This window comes from Ursus maritimus, unplaced genomic scaffold (assembly GCF_017311325.1).
Source record: "Ursus maritimus isolate PB19 unplaced genomic scaffold, ASM1731132v1 scaffold_5, whole genome shotgun sequence".
In the NCBI taxonomy this organism is placed as follows: Eukaryota; Metazoa; Chordata; class Mammalia; order Carnivora; family Ursidae; genus Ursus; species Ursus maritimus.
In genome coordinates, this window is record NW_024426663.1 from 79426038 (window position 1) to 79445319 (window position 19282).

The 19282-nt window shown below is 37.2% G+C and overlaps 1 pseudogene; it reads left to right on the top strand.

The window, feature by feature from the left end:
* Nucleotides 1-8184: 8184 nt before the first annotated feature.
* On the top strand, nt 8185-9149 carry LOC103680649 (annotated as a pseudogene).
* The last annotated feature ends 10133 nt before the right edge of the window (nt 9150-19282 follow it).

The window sequence follows — 19282 nt, forward strand, 5'->3', positions numbered from 1 at the left end:
AAAAATAAAATGCATTGGAATAAACCCAGAAGGTGCCAGAATTACACACTGAAAACTACTAAACATTGCTGAAAAAAATCAAAGGAGACACAATCAATAGAAACACATCCCATGTTTATAGATTAGAAGACTTAATATTGTTGAAATGTGCATATTACCCAAAGTCATTTACACAATCAATGGAATCCCAATCTCAATCCCAATGGCATTTGCTTTAAACAGATATGCATCCTAAAAATTAATATGGAATATGAGGCTCCCTGAGGAGGCAAAATCATCCTGAAAAAGAAGAACAAAAATTGTAGACATCATACTTCCTGATTTCAAAGCATACTACAGGAAACAAAACAATGGGATACTGGCATAATGACACATGTAGACCAATGGAAAAGAATAACGAGGCTTGAAATAAACCCTCATGTGTTTGGATTGACTGATCATGGTAAAGGTGCCAAGGCCACACAGTAAGTAATGGAGTCTTTTCAAAAAATTTTGCTGGGAAAACTGGGTATCTAAATGACGGAGTATGAGTTGGACCTCTACCTTACCCTTAAAACATGTGTAAAAATTAACTACAAATGGACAAAGACCTAAAGGTAAGACCTAAAGCTATAAAATACTACAACAAAGTATAGGAGAAAACCTTTATAACATTGGATTTGGGAATGATTTCTTTGATATGAATTCAAAAGCACAGGCAACAAAAGCAAAATAGGTAATTTAAAATATGTCAAACTTAAAAACTTCTTTATATCAAAGAATACAGAGCAAAAAGGGAACATATGGTATGGGAGAAAAAAATTAGAAATCATATATGTGATGAGATCAATATTCAGAATATATAATATCCAGAATATGTAAAGAACTTCTATAATTTAACAACAACAAAAAACCAAATAACCCAACACAAATAACCAATAGCATGTGCAAATTCCTCAACATCACTATTCATTAGGGAAATGCACATCAAAACCACAGTGATATTTCACCTTATGCAAGTAGGATAATAGTTATTTGTTTACTTTTTTCGTGTGTGTTCATTCAGCCTGGGTTATTAGCTTTCTATGTTTTCAAAGAGATTACATTTTTTACACAGAAATTGCACATTATTTTGGATTCATGATGATAAAAACTACTAGCATTGAAAATCTATTGATGACTTCCTAACTAATGATGAGAATTAACAGTTTCACTAAATGTCTTTTTTTTTTCTTTTTCCTTTCAAGGTTTTATTTAAATTCAAGTTAGTTAACATATAGTGTAGTATTAGTTTCAGGGATAGAATCTACTGATTCAAAATTTGCATATAGCACCTTGTGCTCATTACAACAAGTGCCTTCCTTAATGCCCATCACCCATTTAACCCATCCCCCCACCCACCTCCCCTCCACAACACTTAGTGTGGTCCCTATGATTAAGAGTCTCTTATGGTTTGCCTCTCTCTCTCTTTTTATATGACCTTATTTTTTCCTTCCCTTATCCCAAGTCCATCTGTTTTGTTTCTTAAATTCCACATATGAGTGAAATCATATGCTACTTGTCTTTCTCTGACTTATTTTGCATAGTATTACACTTTAGTTCCATCCTTGTTGTTGCAAATGGCAAGATTTCACTGATAACTGGATAATATTCCATTGTGCATCTATAGCATATCTTTATGCATTCATCAGTCGATGGTAAGCTGAAGGCTGAATAATACTCCATTAATTGCATATACCACATTTTGTTTAGCCATTCATCCACTGATGGACATTTGGGTTGCTTCTACCTTTTGGCTATTTTAAATATTGCTGTTCTGAACATGGATGTGCAAATATCTCTTTGAGACCCTGCTTTTAATTATTTGAGATATAAACCCAGATTGAGATTGCTAGATCATACTGTAATTCTATTTTAGAAATTTTTTGGAAGCCCAGATACTGTTTTCCATAGTGTTTATAGCCTTATACATTCCCAGCAACATTGCACGAGGGATCCACTGCTTATTATTTAAGGATAATCCCTATTTAAGCATAATAACACATGTTGGAGGGAATGTGGAGATATTGGATCTCTTTTTCTTGATATGTCTCTTCAGAGAAGGTGGAAAAGCAAAAATAAACTACAGGGAGTTCATCAAAATAGAAAGCTTCTTCACAGCAAAGGAAACAATCAACAAAGCTAAAAGGCAGCCTATGGAATGGGAGAAGATATTTGTCAATGACATATCTGATAAAGGGTTAGTATTCAAAATAGATAAAGAACTTAAACAATTCAATATGCAAACACCAAATAATCCAATTAACAATGGGCCTAAGATATGACTATGACTTCTTTCCAGGTTAGAGATGGCCAACAGACATATGAAATGATGCTCAACATCACTCATCATCAGGGAAATGCAAATCAAAACTATAATAAGATATCACCTCGCACCTGTCAGAGTGGCTAAAATCAACAACGTAAGAAACCACAGGTGTTGGCAAGGATGTGGAGAAATGGGAACACTCTTACACTGTTCTTGGGAATGGAAAGTGAAGCAGCCGCTGTGGAAAACAGTATGGAGGTTTTTCAAAAAGTTAAAAATAGAACTACCCTCAGATCCAGCAATTGCGCTATTAGGAATTTACCCAAATACTACAAAAATACTCATTCAAAGGGAGACATACACTCTAATGCCTATACCAGCATTGTCTATAGTAACTAAGATATGGAAACAGTCCTAGTGTCCATCGAATGATAAATGGATAAAGAAAAAGTGGTATCTTTCTACAATGGAATATTACTCAGCCAAAGAAAAGAGTGAAATCTTGCCATTTGCTATGACGTGGATGGAGCTAGAGAGTAGTATGCTAAGCAAAATAAGTCAGTCAGAGAAAGACAAATACCATATGATTTCATTCATAGATAGAATTTAAGAAACAATACAAATGAGCAAGGGGAAAAAAAGAGAGAGGGAAACCAAGAAACAGATAAGATCCACTGTATAGAGTATAGGAATAAACTGATGGTTACCAGGGGAAATGTAGGGGGGAGTATAGGTAAAATATTTGCTGGGTATTAAGGAGTGCTTTTGCAATGAGTACTGGGCATTGTATGGAAGTTCTGAGTCACTATTTTGTACACCTGAAACTAATGTCACACTGTGTGTTAACTAAATGGAATTTAAATAAGAACTTCCAAAAAGATGATGTTTGATTCAGTGCACTAATATTTTGTGGAGTACCTTTCAACCATATTTATAAGAAATACTGGTGTACATTTTTCTTGGGATGTTTTAGTTTGCTTTTGATACGTTTGCAGGAGTTTGAAAAAAGATCAGTGTTAATCTTATTAAGTATCTGGTAGATTTTCTCCATTACATCACCGATTAAGCTTTACTTTGTTTTGTTTAGAGGTGTTTCCTGTGTTTGGATTACTGTTTCAGTATCTTTACTTACTCTAAATCTATTTAGGGTTCCTATTTCTTTTTGAGTTAGCTTTGGTAGTTTGTGTGTTTCTAGGAATTGATGTATTTCATGTAGATTTTCCACTTTATTGATATGTATTTTTATAGTATCCTTTTATCATTTTGATGTCAGTACGTTTGGCATTAATGTCCCCACTTTCATTTCTTAATTTAGTAATTTGAGTCTTCTTTCTTTGTGACATAGTTGTTGTAGTTAAAAATTTCTCTCTTTAGGTGATATTTTGAAAGGATCAACTTTTGCATTTATTATTATTATTATTATTATATCCATTGAAGTATAGTTGATACATATGGTTACATTAATCAAGTGTACAAATCATGGTTCAACAAGTCTATGTGATGCTGTGCTCACCATAATGTAGTTACCATCTATCACCTTTCATTGACTGTTTTCCTTATGCTGTAACTTTTATCCCTTGACTTATTCATTCTGTAACTGGAAGTCTCTACATCCCCACCCCCTTTCACTCATGTTGCCCATCCTTGCACTCCCTTGTGCTCTAGCAACCACCAATTCATTTTCTGTATTTGTAGATCACTTTCTGCTTTTGTTTTTTCATTTGTTTTTGTATTTTAGGATTCACATATAAATGAAATCATATGGTATTTGTTTTTCTCTTCTGATTTCTTTCACTTGGCATAATATCTTCTAAGTCCATGTACATTGCTGCAAATAGCTGCAAATCTCACTCTTTTTTATGATTAATAGTTCATTTTGTGTGTGTGCACATGCGCGTGTGTGTATAACATTTTTACCCATTTATCTGTCAATGGATGCTTGATTTGCTTCCATATCTTAGCTATTATAAATCATGTAACAATAAAAATTTTTAAAAATCAGTGTTTTTGTGCTAACACAACTACATAACCATTAGACAAAGATGTTCCTTGACTCCAACACTTCAATTTATACAAAAATTGTTTCAATATTGACCAAAGAGCTAATACCTAGCTTGGAATCACAGACCATGGGCAAGTCATTTAGCCTTTCTGAGGCATTGATAAAAAATAAAAACCTTACGGACGTATTGTGTCAATGGGCTCACAGGAGGGCCTAGCACCTAGCATGATATATCTTATATATGCCTGTTGAATCTGAAGTCCAAAGCAGCTGGTACTCTTAAAGCCCAAACCACGGTGAGTGGATGACTCTTGTTATTTTATCACCTTGTGATATTAACTCAAAAAGGATATTTGGGTCAAGGATAATATCTAAGTCAACACAAAAAAGGGAGGAATACCAAGAGGAAAGTGTATGTTTTGACAAGTCTATGTTACTGGGCACTTGTAGACTATTTGATAACTACTCAGCTTTAACCGGTCATCCTACAGATTTTTTAGTACCTCTATCACCTTCAAAAGGGATTTTTCATAGGGCTTTAGACTAGGAAATCCATCAGAGAAGACTTCCCAAGGTTTGGACCAATCAGAGACATGTATATAAATGAATGCATTAGGGAGGGAGATGTCAGCTTGGACCATAACTCCCAACCCAGCATAGACTTCTAAGAACTTCCAAGGCCCTTCCCTTACCAAAGTCCATTCTTACATATTTAAAGTCATTGGCAGATCTTCCCCTCAAGGAACAGTGGTATTCCAAGTGTGGTCCATGAACTATGCTCATCTGCATATTGTTACTAGTTCGTGATAATATACATTCAGAAATTGAAAGTGCTTTGTAACTTCTTTAACACATTGATAGATTTTTAAATCTATTGAATATAAGAATAAAAATTGGGGTTCATATTTCAAAAAATATTGGCCACAGATCTAAATACACTAGCTAAAAATATAAAACTTCTAAGGATTTTATTCATTTATTTGTTTGAAGTATGGGGAGGAGTAGAGGGTAAGGGAGAGGGAGAGAATCTTCAGGAGACTCTGTGCTGAGCACAGAGCCTGACAGGCGCTCGATCTCATGACCCCGAGACCATGACTAGACCTGAAACTAAGAGTTGGACACTGAACTAACTGAGCCACCCAGACACCCCCCAAATATAAAACTTCCAAAATAAAACATAGGGAAATATCTTGTGACCTTCAAGTGGGCAAAAACTTCCTATGCAGGACAAAATAGCATTTCTTATAAAGAAAGTATTGAAAAATGAACTTCACCATAGTTGAAGGGGTGCCTGGGTGGCTCATTTGGTGAAGAATCTGAGCTTGACTCAGCTCATGATCTCAGAGTCCTGGGATTGAGTTCTGAGTTGGGCTTCCTGCTAGGTGGGGATATTGCTTGTCTTTATTCCTCTACCGCTCCCTTTGCTCATGCTCTCTCTCTTTTGAATGAATAAAATTAAAAAAAAAATTGAAGAATTGTACTCATCAAAAGGCTTTACTAAGAAAATAGAAAGAAAATACATTGAATGTGTATATCTGTCAAAGGACTTGTATCCATGCTGTACAAAGAACTCATACAAATCAAAAATGCAAATACCTCAATAAATAAATGGGAAAAATATTTGTATAAGAACTACATAATAATGCAATAAGGAAAATATCCACATGGCCAATATGCTAAAGCATATAGAAATATTGGCAACAGGGAAATGAAAATTAAAATCAGAAAAAGATGCTACTGATGAGGAAACAGAAGGCAAGCTGAGGACAAAGCAGAATCTGACACCCCACAAGCCCCCCACCATGGGATATATGTGACATTCCTCAGGCACTCATGGCTGACCTAAAGTTAAGGATAGGAAAAATAAATAATTAACTTAGAGATCACAGTCCTGTAAGACTTAAGTCTCCCTCAGTTTACAAATGTCTTAGCAATCTACAAGAACAAAGCATTTCTATCAATAACCTAGCTTCCAGAAGGAAAATCTAGGTACAATTTAATGTCATTTTAACCTGCAGCCCTTTGACAGGTACTTGAAGGAGACAGAGTATAATGTTCCTCCAAGAAGTTCCCAACTATCTTTTTCTTAATGCCTTGCTAGAGGGAAAAACAACATTAAATTGACAATGGCAAGGCCTCTGGTATCCTGTCAGTCTTCATTAACAAATATGAAAGTCCTTTCTCCACCTCCCTTTTTCCTTCCCTCCCCCAACCACTTAGTGTATAATCAGCCACTGCTCACAACCCAGGGCAACAGCTCTTTCTGCCCATGGGCCCTGTCCAGGTGCTCTAATAAACCACCATTTTCCTCAAAAGACATCTCAAGAATTCTTTCTTGGTCATGGGTTCCGGACTCCACCCCATCGAACCTCACCTGTATTCCAAAACAACTTCATACTGATGGGGGAAACAAAGGCAAAAGAAAAAATTAAAATTCCTTTGCCTACAGCCCTTTGGAAAGTCCTTGAAACAGGCCAAGTGATCTTCCTCTAGGAACTCAGCTGCCTCCACGTTCATATTTGGCTAACGGGAACAGACAATCTGAGCCAAACCACCCAGGATCCCGTTAGTCTACTTTAACATATAAAAATTCCTTTGGAAACTTCCTTTATCTCTATCCCCCAAGGTACATGCTGGCAATCATCCCCAAAGCATATGACCCACAGATATACACCTGATAGTGATGAAGGAACAGAAGGCAAGCGAGGACAAAGCAGAAACTGATGCCCTGCAAACAGCCCCCCCCCCATGGGATGTACGTGACATTCCTCAGGCACTCCTAGCTGCCCAAAAGCTAAGGAAATGAAAAACAAATGGTTAACTGACAGAGATCACAGTCCTGCAAGACCCATAATTCTCCCTCAGTTTACACATGTCCTAGTGATTTACAAGGAAGAAGCTTTCTTAATAATAGCCTAACTTCCAGAGACCCATTATTCAGTTTCCTGGAGCCCTAACATTACCATCCCCTCCATAAAATTGAGGGAGACTGAGGCAGAAGGAAATGTAAATAAAATGGAATTTCTTTTAAACCTGAAGCCCATTGACAAGGACTTATGATCATTTCTCTGGGAGACTCCCAACTGTCTTCATGTTTGTGCCTCATTAGAGGGAGGGACAGCCTTGGCTTGACAATAGCAAGGCCTCCAATATCCTGTGAGTCTTCTTTAACATATGAAAGTGCTTTCTCAGCCTCCCCTTTTTCCTCACCTCCCCCAACACCTTGGTATATAATCAGCCACCTCTCACAACCCTGGGTAGCAGTTCTTTCTGCCCACGGGTCCTGTCCCCGTGCTTTAATAAACCACCAATTTTGCACCAAAGATGCCTCAAGAATTCTTTCTTGGTCTTCAGCTCTGGACTTCACCCCACTGAACCTCACCTATATCCCACAACCTCATCAAAAGGACTCATGACTTTTACTAAGCAGTAATAAATGACCTTTTCCTAACAATAGCTAGCTCCCTCAAGGTCTGGGAAACTTTTATTGCAAGATACCTTGGAGGCCTAGGCTGTCCTTAACCCCTTCCCAACTTCAAAATATATAATGGGACACTCCTCATGACACCAGGGCAGCTCTTTCTGCCCCTGGGTCCTGTCCCCTGCTTTAATAAAACCACCTTTTTGCACCGAAGACATCTCAAGAATTCTTATAAATAAGGCATGTTTGTCTTGACCTTATCATTCCTCTGAAGTGACTTTAGCAATTCTTGATATTTACTTCTAGAACAAATTCTTCATTCCTGAATATTGGTAGAGCAACTGCACAACTTACTGCTGATGGTGATCATACCTCATGGAGTCTTCTTAGAGTTCTCTTATTTCCAACAAGCTTACAAATCATTTTGGTTCCCTTTTTAGCTCTGCAGAAGTCTATCCATAGAATAAGAGACCAATGAATATAATAGTTTCAAATGATACTATTTTGGAGTGTTCTTCATTCACAATTGAGGACTATTTCATTGGGAACACATTCCTCCTTGTGTTACTTATCAACACCTTCTTATTCCAGCCCCATGCAAAGAAGCCTATAGATTTGATATTCACCCATGTAACTTTAAGTAATAAGAATTGCTTTCAGTAGGATTCCAGAAGTATTCAGTGCCTTTGGAGTAAGAATTTTCTAGATGACATTGGTTGTAAGGGAGTGGTTTACACGTACAGAGTCACCAGGGGTCTTCCCCTCTGCACCACGACATTTCTCAGTATTTTTCAGGCCATAATTATCACTTCCAAAAACATCAATAGGCATGGCTCAAAACCAAAGTCTTCACATACATTTTTTCATCTCTCTTTTCTTTCTAGATCACTAACATCAGATGTACATCCATGTCATCATAAGTGCTGTGTGTAGTCCCCTTCAACATCAATGAAGTTGCACAAATGTGTTATCTGACATGCTGTAGCAGGAGAGAACCTGATAAACTTCAGGAGGCTGCTTTTGTAGGGGGCATAGGTTTATGAGATTTCCTGTTTGTGTTCCTCATGATCTGGACTAGTGTGTCCATGGTAACATTTCACAAGACCAGCCTGTGCCCAAGACCCTTTCCTGAAACTAAGGCCACCCACAGGACCCTGCTATTTTTGAGCTGCTTTGTTTGTTTTTGTTTTTGTTTTTACTCAGCCAGTATCTGCCTTACCATTTACAGAAGTTATAGACACAATGTATAAGGGCTGGAGAACACCACTACTTTTCTCTCTTCTTGTTATCTAGCAATCTGTCCTCTTGTACTAATGAAAAATAACAAATGATCCTTCCTAAACTGTGCCTTTGCAAAGACGAGAAAGTCCTCTCTATAAACTATTTCCCCCAGGAGTTTGAACACTCTCACACATTTCTCTGACACAAAGGGCATGTGAGTAGAATTTCCCACACCACAATTTTAAAAAGGTAAAATTTTGAAAAGGCATTAATAAATTTTACATTGGCCATTTCATTAAACCATCCAACTTCATGAACATACAAAACAAATGACCAGATACATGGACTAAAACATGCTTGAGGGGTGCCTGGGTGGCTCAGTAGATTGAGTGTCTGACTCTTGATTTTGGCTAGGGTCGTGGGACTGAGCCCCACATTGGGCTCTGAGCTAAGTGTGGAGTTTGCTTGAGATTCTCTCTCTCTCTCTGCCCCTCCCCCTGCTCCCACCCTCTCTCTGTATCTCTAAAGTAAATAAATAAATCTCTACAAAAACGTTTTAGGTTGTTGTACACGGATGGAGCCATCTTTGACCTTTCCTAAAGTAATTGTCAAACATTTATGCTTATGATTATTTGGATGCCCTTAATTTATTAGACATCTTCTCTAATGTGAAGGATCTATCAGATAAATTACAGTAACTACACTTGCTGATTATGCTAGACTGTCTGCATCAGTCAAAATATTTTATGTCTATACTGTTATATACCTAAAACCCAAACAATGCTTGAGTTTAGTATATGCTTTTGATTATATCTGATTTAAGTATGGAGGGTGATGTAAGTGTAAATATAACTATGTTCTGTTCCCTTCACACAATGAATACTGAATAGCATACCCACAACACAAAGGTATTCTACATTCTCAAATACTTTATGAAACCTACATACTACTTTTTAGTTATTTGGATTTATTTTGATTATTTGCATCACTAGAAGTATTTCTGTAGTTTCCACTCCATTTATATAGGCTTATTTTTTGTATCAATAGCAGAAATTTTATCTGTGTAGTTTTGTACTTCTATTAAAATATTTAAAAATTCCCATGTAAAATAGTATAACATATTAAAAATGTAAAATTTTTTCTTGAAGAAAATAAAATCTTAATAAAATAATTATAAGTATAAGTAAATGATAACTATTTTAATTGAATTTAAATAAAAAAAGATTAAATAAACTACTACAAGGAGTAAAAAAGTATATATATATTTCAAAGATTTTATTTATTCCTTCAGGAGATAGAGAGAGAATGACCATGAGTTGGCGGGGTGTAGTGGGAGAGGGAGAAACAGACTCTCTGTTGAGCAGGGAGACTGATTGAGGGCTTTATCTTAGGACCCTGACATCATGAGCGGAGTCAAGGGCTGACACATAACCAACTGAGCCATCTGGGTGCCTCAATAATTGGAAATATTTTTGAACTAAGTAGTGCACTCAAGTATAATTTGAATCTGACGAGAACAAAAAATGAGAAACCTAATGGTAAAAGTCCAGCTGTTCAGTTTCAAATATTGAAACTAAAAAAGGACAAAATTACAATAGGGTAATTGAGAGAAAGCTAAATTAACCTGATGTGAAATATGAGACAAAAACTTGCACTCGAAATGGAGAGGCTACTATAATAATGAAGGAAAATGATGGTGGTATTTTGATAGGAATTGCATTAAATGTGTAGGGTGCCATGGGTAGTCCAGACATTTTAACAATGTTTGTTCTTCCAATCCATGAACACGGGATGTTGTTCCATTTCTTTATTTCTTCTTCAATTACTTTCATAAATATTCTACTGTTTTCAAAGTACAGACCTTTTGCCACTTTGGTTAGGTTTATTCCTAGGTATTTTATGGTTTTTGGTGCAATTGTAAGTGGGATCGATTCCTTGATTTCTTTTTCTGCTGCTTCATTATTGGTGTATAGAAATGCAACAGATTTCTGTACATTGATTTTATATCCTGTGACTTTGCTGAATTCATGTATTAGTTCTAGCCACTTTTTGGTGGAGTTTTTCAGGTTTTCTACATGGAAAATCATGTGTGAATAGTAAAAGTTTGACTTCTTCCTTGTTGATTTGGATGAATTTTAGTTCTTTTTGTTGTCTGATTGCTGTGGGTAGGACTTTCTGTACTATGTCAAATTACTGTGCTGAGAGTGGATATCTCTGTCTTGTTCCTGACCAGGAGAGGAACAATTCCCAGTTTTTTCACACTGAGGATGATATTAGCCCTTGGTCTTCAGTATAAGGCCTTTATGATGTTGAGGTATGTTCTGCCTATCCATATTTTGTTTAGGGTTTTTATCAAGAATAGACAGGGATAGAGTTAGAGTATATTATGGTAAGTGAAATAAGTCAGTGAGAGAAAAGACAAATACCATATAATTTCATTCATATGTGGAATTTAAGAAACAAAAGAGATGAATATATAGGGGGTGGGGAGAAAGAAAAGTAAAAAGAGAGAGGAAATCCCTATAAGTGACTTTTAATGATAGAGAACAAACTTTGGGTTGATGGAGGGAGGTGGTTAGGGGATGGGCTAGATGGGTGATAGTTATTAAGGAGGGCATTTGTGTGATGAGCACTGGGTGTTGTATGTAAGTGATGAGATATTGAATTCTACACCTGAAACCAATATTGCACTGTATGGCAACTAACTAGAATTTAAATAAAAATTTGGAGAAAAAATAATGAAAAAATGTTAAATTAATTGAAAAGAAATATCTGTTCTCACATTTTGTACAATGAAAAAAGTAAATCCATAAAAGTGTAGTGCTATTAGAATCTCTGTGAACTTCGCTGACCATCAACTTTTTTGAGACTGCTGTAAAAATAAAGATGTTATATTTGAACCTGTCTATAATTACGAATCAAACACCTATAATAAATGCAGAAAACATAAAGAAAAACACTCCAAGTATAACACAAAAGAAAATCATCCAATCACAAAAGAAGGACCCAAGAAAAGAAGGGAACAGAGAAGAACTGAAAAGCAAACAGAAAACAATGAACAAAATGGCCATAAGTAGGGAGGAGTTAAGATGGCGGAGGAGAAGGGGACCCCTTTTTCAGCCGGTCCCCTGAGTCGAGTTGAATAGGTACCAGATCAGCCTGAACATCCACGGAATCAGCATGAGACGCAGGAAGATACATCTGTATCTCTACAAATGAACATCTCCAGCGCTGAGTATTGAGGTACGAAGCGGGGAGCTGTGAAACCGTGCACAGATATCAGAAGATAAAAGGAAGGGGGAAGGAGCTGCCGCATTCGGGCACTGGGAAGTGGTAGCCACCTGCACAGGGGAGTAGGCAGACTCGCGGACCGGCACCCGCGAGAGAGCAGACTGAGACTGTGAGCCTGGGAACGCGCTCCACCAGACTGAAACGGAGCTCCGGTGTGCTCACTGGAACCAGACTGAGATTGGGAGCTCCGGGAGCATGCGGGGATGGCTGGCAGCTGGCTGCTAGCGGTGTTAGAAACACAAAGAACAGAGACGTGTGGGCCCCGGAAGTGAGGGCTGGGACGCTGGGTGTAGGCTGCACATCTCGGGACACTGCAAGGTTGAGCAGCACCAATAGAAACAGAGTTAAAGTGGCCAGAACATCAGTGGAGAATGGTCCGTGATCCCTCTGTTCTGAGACAGAGGCTGAGATTCGGCCACTGCTTCTCTGACTCTCAGAAGAGGCACAGCAAACTGCCAGGGAAAGCTGCCAGAGAACAAAAGCCTGGAAATACTGGCTCACAGTGTGCCCATCCCCATCCCCCCTCGCAGGGGACACGGAGACTCTACCTAAACAGGGTTGCCTGCGTATCAGCGCAGCAGGCCCCTCCCCCAGAAGGCTGGCTGAAAAATCAAGAAGCCCACATCCCTAAGATCCCCATAAAACAAGGGCCACAGCCTGGGTCCCAGTCAATGATTTGGGCTCTGGACAACCATGCAACCTCTCCTCATCAGAATGACGAGAAGAAGAACACCCCCCCAGCAAAGAAATGATAATGAGTCTGGCCTCTGCCACAGAACTAATGGACATGGATATAACCAAATTATCAGAAATGGAGTTCAGAGTAACAATGGTCAAGATGATGTGTAGACTTGAAAAAAAGCATAATGAAAATGTTAATGAGAATATACAATCTCTAAGGGCAGAAATGAGAGCGAAACTGACAGAAATTAAAAATTCTATGAGCCAAATGCAGTCAAAACTAGAGGCTCTGACGGTCAGGGTGAATGAGGCAGAGGAACGTATTAGCGATTTGGAGGTTGGGTTAGTAGAAGAAAAAGCTAAAATAGAATCTGGACTTAAAAAAATCCACGCTCGGGAATGTAGGTTACGGGAGATTACTGACTCAATGTAATGTTCCAATGTCAGAATCATCGGCATCCCAAGGGGGTAGAGAAAAACAGAGGTCTAGAAGAGGTATTTGAAAAATTGTAGCTGAAAACTTCCCTAATCTAGTGAGGGAAACAAACATCCGTGTCTGAGAGGCAGAGAGGACCCCTCCCAAGCTCAACCACTACAAACCTACGCCATGTCACATCATAGTGCAATTCACAAATATTAGATCCAAGGATTCAGTATTGAAAGTGGCCAGGGCAAAGAAATTTCTCACGTACCAAGGCAAAGGTATCAGAATTACGTCAGACCTGTCTACACAGACCTGGAATGAGAGAAAGGGTTGGGGGGGCATTTTTAAATCTCTTTCAGAGAAAAACATGCAGCCAAGGATCCTTTATCCAGCAAGACTGTCATTCAGAATTGATGGAGAAATAAAGACCTTCCAGAATCGCCAGTCATTGACCAATTTTGTAACCACGAAACCAGCCTTACGGGAGATATTAAGGGGGGTTCTATAAAAGTAAAAAGGCCCCAAGAGTGATACACAACAGAAAGTCACAATCTATAGGAACAAAGACTTTACTGGCAACATAGCATTACTAAAATCATATCTCTCAATAATCAGTCTCAATGTAAATGGCCTAAAAGCTCCCATAAAACACCACAGGGTTTCAGATTGGATAAAAAGACATGACCCATCCATTTGCTGTCTACAAGAGACTCATTTTGAACCTAAAGATACATTCAGACTGAAAGTAAAGGGCTGGAATACCATCTTTTATGCCAATGGACCTCAAAAGAAAGCTGGGGTAGCAATTCTCATATCAGACAGATTGGATTTTAAACTAAAGACTATAGTTAGAGACACAGAAGGGCACTATATTATTCTTAAAGTATGTATCCAACAAGGGGATATGACAATTATAAATATATATGTCCCCACCAGGGGAGCAGCAAGATACACAAGCCAACTCTTAACCACAATAAAGAGACATATAGATAAAAATATGTTAATAGTAGGGGACCTCAACACTCCACTATCAGAAATAGAACACCCGTGTAAAAAATTGACAAAGAAACAAGAGCTTTGAATGCCATACTCGACAAGTTGGACCTCATAGATATATATAGAACACTACACCCCAGAACCAAAGAATACTTATTCTATTCCAATGCCCATGGAACATTCTCAAGAATAGACCATGTTCCGGGTCAAAAAACAGGTCTCAACCAATACCAAAATACTGAAATTATTCCCTGCATATTCTCAGACCACAACACTCTAAAATTGGAACTCAATGACAAGGGAAAATTTGGAAGAAACTCAAACACTTGGAGACTAAGAACCATCCTGCTCAGGAATGACTCGATAAACCAGGAAATCAAAAATCAATATAAACAATTTATGGAGACCAACGAGAATGAAAACACAACGGTCCAAAACCTATGGGATACTGCAAAGGCAGTCCTAAGGGGGAAATACATAGCCATCCAAGCCTCACTCAAAAGAATAGAAAAATCTAAAATGCAGTTTTTATATTCTCACCTCAAGAAGCTGGAACAACAACAGAGGGACAGACCTAATCCACACACGAGGAAGCAGTTGACTAAGATTAGATCAGAAATCAATGAATTAGAAACCAGGAGTACAGTAGAGCAGATCAACAGAACTAGAAGCTGGTTCTTTGAGAGAATCAATAAAATTGACAGAACACTGGCAAGACTTATCCAAAAGAATAGAGAAAGGACCCAAATTAATAAAATTATGAATGAAAAAGGAGAGGTCACAGCCAACACCAATGAAATTGTAAGGATTATTAGTAACTTTTCTCAACAGCTTTATGCCAATAAATTAAGCAATCTGGAAGAGATGGAGGCCTTCCTGGAATCCTATAAACTACCAAGACTGAAACAGGAAGAAACTGATTTTTTAAACAGGCCAATTAATTATAAAGAGATTGAGTCAGTGATAAACAATTTTCCAAATAACAAAACTCTAGGCCTGGATGGTTTTCCTGGGGGAATTCTACCAAACATTCAAAGAAGAAATAATACCTCTTCTCCAAAAGCTATTTCAAAAAATAGAAACAGAAGGAGCTACCAAACTCATTCTATGAGGCCAATATTACCTTGATCCCCAAACCAGGCAAAGACCCCATAAAAAAGGAGAATTACAGACCAATTACCCTAATGAACATGGACGCCAAAATCCTCAACAAGATACTTGCTAATAGAATCCAACAGTACATTAAAAGGATTATCCATCATGACCAAGTGGGATTCATCCCTGGGCTGCAAGGGTGGTTCAACATTCACAAATCTATCAGTGTCTTAGATTTTATCCAGAAAGAAAAATTCAAAAATCATATGATTCTGTCAATAGATGCACAAAAAGCATTTGACAAAATACAGCATCCTTTCTTGATTAAAACCCTTCAGAGTGTAGGGATAGAGGGTACATTCCTCAATCTCATAAAAACCATCTATGAAAAGCCTACAGCAAATATCATTTTCAATGGGGAAAAGCTGGAAGCCTTTCCCTTAAAATCAGGAACACGAGAAGGATGCCCACTCTCACCACTATTATTCAACATAGTACTAGAAGTCCTTGCAACAGCAATCAGGCAACAAAAAGGGATGAAATGTATCCAAATTGGCAAAGAAGAAGTCAAAATGTCTCTCTTCACAGATGACTATATGGAAAACCCAAAAGAATCCATTCCCAAGCTACTAGAAGTTATAGAGCAATTCAGCAATGTGGCAGGATCCAAAATCAATGCTCAGAAATCAGTTCCATTTCTATACACAAATAATGAGAAAGAAGAAAGAGAAATTAGGGAATCCATCCCATTTACAATAGCACCAAAAACCATACGTTACCTTGGAATTAACTTAACCAGAGACGTAAAGGACCTTTATTCTAGAAACTATAAATCACTCTTGAAAGACATTGATGAAGACACAAAAAGATGGAAAAATATTCCATGCTCATGGATCAGAAGAATAAACATAGTTAAAATGTCCATGCTACCCAGAGCAATCTACACTTTCAATGCTATGCCGATCAAAATACCGATGACATTTTTCAAAGAACTGGAACAAATAGTCCTTGAATTTGTATGGAATCAGAAAAGGTCCGAATTGTCAAGGAACTGTTGAAAAGGAAAAACAAAGCTGGGGGCATCACAATGCCGGATTTCAAGCTGTACTACAAAGCTGTGATCACAAAGACAGCATGGTACTGGTACAAAAACAGACACATAGACCAATGGAACAGAATAGAGAACCCAGAAATGGACTCTCGGCTCTTTGGGCAACTAATCTTTGATAAAGCAGGAAAAAACATCCGGTGGAAAAAAGATAGTCTCTTCAATAAATGGTGCTGGAAAATTGGACAGCTACATGCAAAAGAATGAAACATGACCACTCTTTCACACCATGCACAAAAATAAACTCCAAATGGATGAAAGACCTCGATGTGAGACAGGAATCCATCAAAATCCTAGAGAAGAACATACATCGGCCAAAGCAACCTTTTTCATGACACATCTCCAAAGGCAAGAGAAACAAAAGATAAAATGTACTTATGGGACTTCATCAAGTTAAAAGCTTCTGCACAGCCAAGGAAACAGTCAGAAAAACTAAGAGGCATCCCACGGAATGGGAGAATATATTTGCAAATGATGCTACAGATAAAAGACTAGTATCCAAGATCTACAAAGAACTTCTCAAACTCAATACGTGAGAAAGAAATAAACAAATCATAAAATGGGCAGAAGATATGAACAGACACTTTTCCAATGAAGACATACAAATGGCTCATCGGAAACCGGGGATATACTGTATGGTGACTAACATATATAATAAAAAATCATTAAAAAAAAAAAAGACTTCAAAAAAAAAAAAGAAAAGAAAAGAAAACCGGGGATGTACTGTATGGTGACTAACATAATATAATAAAAAAAGTTTAAAATAAAAAAAATTAAAAAAAAGAATTGAAGGAACAAAACAAATGAGCAAGGGAGAAAAAGAGAGAGGCAAACCAAGAAACAGATAAGAGTCTGTATAGAGCATAGGGAACAAACTGATGGTTACCAGGGGAAATGTAGGGGAGACTATGGGTAATATGTAATGGGTATTAAGGAGTGCAGGTGTGATGAGTACTGGGTGTTGTATGGAATTTCTGAATCACTCTTTTGTACTCCTGAAACTAATGTCACACTGTGTGTTAACTAACTGGAATTTAAATAAGAACTTCATAAAAGATGATGCTTGACTCTGTGTACTAATAGTATGTGGAGTACTTTTAACCTATGTTCATAAGAAATATGGGTCTATATTTTCTTGGGATGTTTTAGTCTGCTTTTGATACTTCACAGGAATTTGAAAAGATCAGTGTTAATCTTATTAAGAGCTGGTAGAATTTCTCCATTATATCACCAATTAAGCCATCTGGCCCTAGGCTTTACTTTGTTTTGCTTAGAGGTGTTTCCTGTATTTGGATTACTGTTTCAGTCTCTTTACTTACTCTAAGTCTATGTAGGCTTCTTTTTTCTTTTTAAGTTAGCTTTGGTAGTTTGTGTGTTTCTAGGACTTGATCTATCTCATGTATTTTCTACTTTATTGGTATGCAATTTTTATAGTATCCTTTTATCATTTTAATGTAAGTTTGGCAGTAATGTCCCCACTTTCATTTCTTATTTTAGTAATTTGAGTCTTCTTTTTGTGACATACTCAATGTAGTTAAAATTTCCTCTATTTTGGTGATATTTCCAAAGAAAAATTTTAATTCAATAATATCCATTGAATTATAGTTGATACATAAGGTTACATTAATCAGGTGTACGAATCATGATTCAACAAGTCTATGTGATGCCATAATGTAGTTACCATCTGTCACTATTCATTGACTGTATTCCTTATGTTGTACCTTTTATCCCTTGACTTATTCAACTGTAACTGGAATTCTCTACATTCCCACTCCCTTTCACCCATGTTGCGTATCCTCTCATCCCCTTGCCCTGTAGCAATCCCCTATTCATTTTCTGTATTTGTAGGTCAGTTTCTGCTTTTGTTTGTTCATTTGTTTTTGTATTTTAGGTTTCACATATAGATGAAATCACATGGTATTTGTTTTTCACTTGTGATTTGTTTCTCTTGGCATAATACCTTCCAGGTCCATCCACATTGTAGCAAGTAGCAAAAATCTAATAATTTTTTATGATTAATAATTCATTGTATATGAGTTCATTTGTGTGTGTGTGTGTGTATAACATTTTTATTCATTTATCTGTCAATGGAGGCTTGAGTTGGCTATTATAAATAATGAAGCAGTAAACATAAGAAAAATCAGTGTTTTCATGCTAACACAAACATAAACAAAGAGACAAAGATGTTCACTCACTCCAACTTTTCAATATAAACAAAAATTGATTCAATATTGAACATAGTTCTACTGCCTAGCTGGGAACCACAGACCATGACAAGTAATTTAACCTTTCTGAGGCACTGATAAAAATACCAACCTTACAGAGCTTTTGTGTCAATGGGCTCACAGGAGCACCTAGCACCTAGCATGGTGTATCTTATATATGCGAGCTGAATCTGAAGTCCAAAGCAGCTGGTACTCATAAAGTGGAAACCACTGTGAGAGGATGATTCTTGTGATTTTATCACCTTGGGATATTAACTCAAAAAGAATATTTGAGTCAAGGCTAATATAAATAAATCAACACAACAAAGGAAGGAATACCAAGAGGAAAGTGTATTTTTTGACAAGTCTCTGTTACTGGATACTTGTAGATTATTTGATAACTACTCAGCTTTAACTGGTCATCCTACAGATTTTTTAGTACCTCTATCACCTTCAAAAGAGATAAATTTTTCATAGGGCTTTTTGATTAGAATTTCCATCAGAGAAGACTTCCCAGGGTTTGGACCAATCAAGGACATGTGTATAAATGAA